Raw genomic sequence first — 8,215 nt, 5'->3', positions numbered from 1 at the left:
TCTTTATTAATTCAGAAGACAATACTCAATTTAGGGCGTGCCACAATTCAGCCTTTTTTTTTGGAAATACATGTTATGGTGGGACCCGTTAGTGTGCAATGTATTTATTTTTTCAGAATTCCGGCTATACAAATACGCGACAAATTCCGTGCTAGAACAAATACTATGAAATAATACTACTATGAAATAATACTACTATGAAATAATTTTATACATTCCGAATAAATGAAATTAATGGCATATAAGCGGAATGAATTACAAATCGGAATAAATGAAACTAATTACAAATAAATGAATTACATAATTTTAAAAAAAATTAAATAATAATAAAATTACATAATTACGAGAAAGAATTACATTTAATTACGGGATTGAATTACATATAATGCGAATAAATTACATGCATAATTTTTAAAAACTAGATAGTACGATATATTTTTAAAAAAAATATCCTTTGTTATTTCCTCTTAAACCATTGCATGTGAACACGTATTTGTAACAAGTTTAAACATTAATTACGTAGATAGCTGATTTAGACCAACTAGATAAATACAATAGAAATGCAAAAAATAAAAAATACATCCAAAAACATTAATACCAGCCCAAATACATACCCGTGCAATTTTGCACGGGTTTAAAACTAGTTAACGTAATTGATAAATCCAACACGTAATTTTACTCAATCCAACACATTTTAACCATTTTTTCCACCACTACCCTTCAAAAAAAAAAAAAAAAAAAAAAAAAAAAAAAAAACCACAATCCCAACCCCGTCACCTCTTCCAACAGCCCCAAATCACCACAGCCTCAATCACCCTCCACCCCCACCGAACGCTTGACCTCGGTGCCGATCTCCTGCCTCCTTGCCGTTAACTCCATCCCAGCCCCGTCGTCGATCACACCTTCGTTGCGATTGAAGGCCGGTGGATCGAACGATGATGATTGTGACTGAATCGAGGCGACGAACATGGCGGGGAGAGTGTGGTCAGCACAACTATGGTGGCGGGTAGGGTTAATCGGCGCTGTGATGGGGGCGGTGTGTGGTGGTCGACGGTGGCAGTGGGTGGGGAAGGAGTTGTTGGTTGAGTGTTAGGGTTAGGTAAAAAAAAAATTGGGTTTTAATTTCTCCCTTTCTTAGAGCAAAAAATTAGGGTGAGAAATGAGAGGGGTAAACTCGGAATAAGACGGAAAAATGTGTGGGATCTAGTAAATTTGTGTGCGGGATTTAGCAAGTCCTTTTTTTTTTTAATTAAACCTTATTTACATCGGTTATCAAGACAATTGATGCAAAAACATATTATCAAATAAGTCGGTTATTGAAAAAAACTGATGTATTTTATCAAATACGTCAGTTTCTCTAACAACGGATGCAAATATTAACATTATATACATCGGTTTTGTAAAAGAAGCGACGCAAAAAACCTTTATTATAGGGCGAAAATTCAATCCCGCTAAAAGTGAGTACTTTTTACGTCGTGTTTTCTAGAACCGACGTAATTCAAGTGACGCAATAGGTGTTATTTCTACTAGTGAAAAACAATATGACGAAATCTCCTTAATTGATGACAAATTTGAACAAGGATGATGATGATTGAGGATGAAGATTGAGTTTGTAGCCTGCAATTTGAACGAATTTGATGAAGAATGAATTTGATGAATTGGAACAATGTCGTCGTTCTTTTAACAAACAATAAAAACGTAAAATATTCGAGATAGACAGTGAATAGTAAACAAAGGTGAAATTAAAATGAAACGAAAATTAGCAACAAGACGAACACAAATTAAAAAAAAAACGAAATTGATGCTTAAATGAGAGAAAAATGAAGAACATGAAGATGAAGAACATAAATTGCGAAATTAAAGGCAAAAAACTAATTGCTGAGATGTCGATGGTGCGTTGGATTTTCAGTAGAGAGAGGAATTTTGAGGATACAAAAAAAAACTGATAAATGAGAAAGAAAGAAAGAAGACAATACAGTGGAAATTTGGGGTTTTTAATCTTGTCTCAAGATTAAATCTCAGCCATACATCCTAGATTTGATCAATGGTCTAGATTTAGAGGGGTAACTCACCAAAAATGACCAACTCATATGATCCTATGTGTGTGTGTGTGTGTGTAAACCGAGGGGCGTTGGCCCATGGGAAATTATTATTATCTTGTGTATATGGAGGTGAGTCTTAGACCCGGTGGGAGTTTTTACTCCGTAATGTCTATCTCTTCAGTAATGGTATACCGGCATTAATGTGATGTGAATATATATCTTTTTGATAGGAAAATGATATAATGTTTGGATACCATATTGGTCTCTGGTAAGCTAGGCAGTACTCTGACATTATTATATTCTGTTATATAATGAGAACTGTTATTAAATAATGACATAAGGCCGGTGGAGGCAACCAGAGTCATACTCAGCCCGTGGTTGGCTGATTCCGTTACGTTTACTCTTTTTCAGGTACAAGTATTTTTTTTTGGTAACGAGGAACATCTCTCATTAGCAACCTAGGGCGATTTTCAGGTACAAGTATTGGGTAAGGCCAGGTGTAAGGAATTTCATATAGAAGATAAGACGTATAATTAGTAGATAGAGTTATAGCAAGAAGACGAAAAAAATGTAACTCTAGCATGCCAGAAAGTGATTAAACTTCTGCAAAGTTTTGGCTTACAAATGCTTTTACAGATTTTGTACTGCAAGGCCCTGTTCTTTTGGACTTTTATTTGCCTCTTTAAGTTCAGTTCAGTTCCTATAAGTTCAGTTCAGTTCTTATAAGTTCAGTTCAGTTCCTATAAGTTCAGTTCAGTTAAGTTCCTATAAGTTCAGTTCAGTTCAGCCCTTATAAGTTCAGTTCAGTTCCTATAGTTATATTAACTATAAATTCATACCCGATTGTTTTTAATGTTGGCGAATTAAAAAAATAGTACATTTTTTATTAAAATCAATGCAACAAAAAAATCAATATTAAAATTATCATATACACATTATTCTTAAAAATAAAAAAAATAAAAGCTACGCAGTAACTACATCCACACAAATTAGTGTAAAGTAAAATAGTCAAACACATACTACATATTATCTTCTTCTACATCTAACATCTAACAAATTAGTGTAAGCATAAAGAAGATATGTACAAGGTACGAAATAACATAGTAAAAGACATTTGGCGAGGCAATGGATTCGATGATATCAGTGAAAATGAAGATGAAGATGAAAGTGACGAGCAAGATGATCATATGAAAATAGATGGTTAGAAAAAAATGTAATATGCAATTTATTTTTTTAGGATTATTTAATAAAAATACTCTAACCTATTGCTGGTCTTCTCAAAATACTCTAAACTTTAATTTAACTCAAAATATACCATACAATTGACACCCTATTCTCATAATACACTCGGATAACCGGCTACCTCTTGAACAAGTCACTCTCACCCTCTACTTACAAACATACCAATTACCCACCTAATAACCTTTATCCATCAGATCATCATTCCCACAACCACCACCAATTCACCATCATCCACCACAACCACAATCACCTGTATTTTTTTTTCTTTTATTACATCACTCCTTTTTTCATTCACAAATTTTAAAAATCCAACAAAGTTTCCACATTTGCAAATAAACAAACAACTCCCACTGTAAATCAATCTTCATTAATCTAAATTTAGGCAAATTGTTAGCCTCTAAACACGTCAAATCTGTATCTTTTTTAGGCACAATAAGTTAAATCAATGAAGCACCGTCTGAATCAATCAAAGAGCTCTTAGTTACTCTTTTCTGGGCGCAATTTCACCATTTTTTTTAAAACCAATTGTTACTTGTGTGGTAAAGTATGGATTATTTGAATAATGCGTTGGTTTGATATAGATATTTGGGGATTATTTTTGATGGGTTTTTGATGATTTGTTAGGCTAAATGTTGGTCATTTGGGTGGCGTAAGACGATTTTAGCTCCTCAGAAAAAGATGCAAGATTTGCCCAGATTTTGAAGCGAGAGTGACCGTGTACCAGCGAGCTTGAAGCGAGATTGGTTAGATTTTAGCGAAGGCCATATTTTATGTTGGTTTGCTCAAAGTTTGTGTAGTTATTTGTGGAGCTAATTGGATATGGCCTGGTTAATTCGGGAAGAAGAGTTATGGTGTACTCTGATTAATTTAGGGTTTTTGTGTGTTTTTGATTGGTTTTTCGAAAATTAAAACTGGGTTTTCTAATTTTTCTGGATTTTTAAGTGTAGGGAAGAGGAAGAAGATGAAGATCATCTATAATGAGAAATGGGTGATCTTGTTACCTGTTATTATAGGTTAATAAAAGTCCAATTCTATTTAAAGTGAAGGGGTGTAATAGTTGGTTATATTGGTAGTTAAATTACAGTTTGTAGTATTTTGAGAAGCACCCCAATAGTTTGGAGTATTCTCATTAAATAACCTTATTTTTTATTGTAATGTATTGTAGTACTTATACAAAAATTAACTTATATAAAACGTAAAATTTTTATAAGTACAGTCCAATAATATAAGCTCAGCTTATATAAGTTCAGTTCAGCTCTTATAAGTTCAGTTCAGCTTCTATAAGTTCAGTTCAGCTCTTATAAGTTCAGTTCAGCTTCTATAAGTTCAGTTCAGTTCAACTTTTATAAGTTCGGTTCAGTTCAGCTTTTATAAGTTCAGTTCAGTTACTATAAGTTCAGTTTAACTCCTATAAGTTCAATTCAGCAACTTGAAATCCAAAAGAACAGAGCCTAAGTATTATTACTCAATGACTGCATCAGTTATGCTAACCTACTTGTAACATAGGTTTAACGACGGATGTGCATTTATGGTTGCCATAGATGGGTGGAGGCAAGGGTAAAATTGTCTAAATTTTTATAATTGAGTCAATTTACAGTTTTACACTTATTCCTAAATCTTTGGAGGCAATTTGCTCATATTAAAACGTTTAGGGGTAAATTATACCTAACCCCAAACTTTTGGGGTGAATTAGGGTAAGATTATTAGTAATTTTGAGACAAGACTTTAGTAAGTTTTGAAACAAGACTCACTCAAGACTACCAATAATCTACCATAGTCTTGATAGAGTATTACAAAGTCTTAAGTTGAGTTTTAGAAATTCAAGACTCAACTTAAGACTTTGGGTGAGTCTTGACCCACCTTAAAGAAAAATTATCCAATGGGTGGGCAACATGTGTCCTTTCTTTTTGTTAAAAAATAAAGTGGAGTGGAAAAATAAAGTCTGAGGTGAGTCTGACGGATAATGTATAAAATTTAAGGTGAGTCTGAGATGGGTCTGAATAATAAAAAAATAATAAAAATTAATAAAAAGCTGATGTAACATAGTTTTAAGACTTAAGAAAGTCTGCTCATAATCTCACCCTTACTACTTTTCCCGGTCTATGACCCCAATAGTCAAATATAAGACTTACAAGTTACCACTTGCTACATCCTTTTCCCCTTGTCATTCGTTTTCCATGATTTGATCTAATGGTGACCACTTGATCAATATATATCACCAATTTTGACAAGACAAAGACAATATTTAACTTTAATAGAGTATATTTGGACGACTTGATTATATCCTTAGAAAGAATATACGTGTGGGACAGTGTCAGTAGTGGAGTTAGGGAAGGGTAGCAGAGGCGCTCCCTCACTCACTCCCCTGGCGGTTAAGTTATATATTCAAAGTTTTTGGTTAATTTTTTTGAATTTTTTTCGAGAGTGTCTTATATTATTACCTCTTTGCCCCCTATAAACTCAAATCCTGGCTCTACCACTAGTGACTGGTGTGGGATGAGTGGTTCTCTATTGTAGTATTGCCTTTTAGCTAAAAAAACAGTATCAATAATTTAAATAAGTAGTTGCTCATCAATGAACAACTTTAATCTTTCACGTACTTTTTGTCATAACTTTTCCATATCTTACCCTTCTTCTAATCAAATTCTCTCTTAAAATTAATCAAGTTGCTCAATTAATAATCGTAATCCTTATAAACAAGTAATGATTCTTAAATCATTGATTATTTCATTGTATCAAATTAACAAGATGTAGTCAATTGTGCCATGATTAATTTAGGGTTAAATAAAATAACAGAAATTGTGAAATTAGGGTTATGTGCGTAACGAAGGTAAAGTTCATAACTTTTAATTGGGAATTGAGTCACGTTACTCCACTCTTTGCTACTTCCTCCATTCCAATGAATACTATACATTTACTTTTTGGGCACTATTCACCTGTGAGGAGAATTTTCGATATAACTTCTAATATATAACATAAAAGATAGTCATGTGAGATCTTGTTTGAATTGTCTTACCGAGTATATTATAAATATCAAATTTCTATAATTTTTTAGTAATATGTAGCTAAAGATATGAACAAAAGAAAATGAGCATTGATATGCGTGTATAAAGCAAATGTATAGAATTGATTGGAATGGAGGAAGTATAACTTATTGTTACAAGAATCGTTATCGTCTCTCAATCATTAATACAACAAGAAGTTTTGAGAGGATGAACAAATAGCTGTATAATAAGAGCAAGGAGTGGAAGTGAAGGTGATGATGATGATGATGATGTTAATGTTATGGCCATGTGCAGTATATCAATAACCTGAACAATTGTTTGTGTTCAAAATATAATCTTAATAAAAAAATTACAATTGTATGTGTTTAAAATATAATTTTAAATAATGTATACAATTAATTGAATTGAGCAAATAAGTGTCCATGAAAAGCGTAATTGATGTGAGTAGGGAGGCAAGTAAGGAGAGCGGTGGTCGGGGCATTAGTGTGGTGAGCATCGTTGGTTAAGGGAGGTGAGGGAAGGAGGCGGTGGTTCGCGGCAAGTTGAGGTCGGGAAAGGCAGTGGCAAGATGTGGGGGAGGGAGGTGGTAGAATTCAAGAGGAGAATTGAATAGAGAGAGAATTGAAAATTTAGCCATTGAAATATAAGGGTAAAATGGTCATTTCCGTCCATAAAAGAGTAAAACTCGTCCATGAATGAGCACCACCCTTTAAATAATGTGAGGTTCTTTTTAACTCTTTTGATAAAAGATACCCAATATAGATAATTACTTGAAATTTTACACAAATCATGGTTAAATTATACGGAGTAACGTTTTGTCGAAAATTTCAACATCAAATAGACGTGAATGTACGATTGTGCATGATCCCTACAAATCTAATACGAGGTAATATAAACTATGTACTCCTTTTATTCGGCTATATCAACGTTTTAAAATTGAGACATAATTTTACAGACAATTTATCAAATATTATAACTACTTATATGATGAGAATTATAAAATCCTATAAATTGTGATTTTTGAAAGTTGTTTTTTTACCTCCCATACTGAGTTCCCAACTCCTAAATAATGGGGGAAAAATAAAACTTCAACATGGCAATCAAACAGATTATCGTAATTCACGTGAATTTTAATGTAGAAATTAAACTCTAATGCATTGTAAATTAACACATCAATTTAATTTCCGTATAAACCAAACGAAGTCTGAAAAATTTAAAAGTCAAAGCAAGCCGGCAAAATGGTACGGTGGTGAATAATACTTGGTCTACTTACGTCCTCTACCTCCAATTATACGTACACCGGAATCTTTACGCTGAATTATTTATATTTAGTTTGACAATTTTCAAACATTCAACAAGTCGTACTCGGATTTTCCCTTTTTGATTGGGTTGACATTTTATAGCTGACAATTAATTAATTAATATAATAATATTTTTTTTTTGAAAAGAATTAATATAATAATATTTTAATATTGGTTAACCTTACTAATTCAAAGTTTGACCAAGAATTTTATGTACTTGTCACTCTTGTCAATATCGTACATTCGTACCTCTTCCCTTCCATGCATGCAATATATAATTAACACTCAAAAATTTCTAAACTTCCCTACAAACATACATACATTATATTGCAATCGAATTCATCAATATATTTATTTAGTGAGATTTATTTCGGTCGAGCTTTAAAACGATGAGCAACAATAATGATGGCGGAGAAGGAAGCAAGGGTTCAACAAAAAACAGGAAGAGGTCGCAAGATTCGCAACGAAAATGTGACACGAACACGGAACCGGTGATTATATACTTCTCAGCACCGAAGGTTATTGAGGTTAGGCCTGAAGAGTTTAAGGGTCTAGTGCAACAACTTACCGGAAAATCGAGCAATTGATTAAAATACGCTCTCGTTCATGCAACAGCGTGGGTATA

This window comes from Silene latifolia, chromosome 1, assembly GCF_048544455.1.
Source record: "Silene latifolia isolate original U9 population chromosome 1, ASM4854445v1, whole genome shotgun sequence".
NCBI classification, from domain to species: domain Eukaryota; kingdom Viridiplantae; phylum Streptophyta; class Magnoliopsida; order Caryophyllales; family Caryophyllaceae; genus Silene; species Silene latifolia.
Note: the sequence above shows the minus strand (reverse complement) of the source record.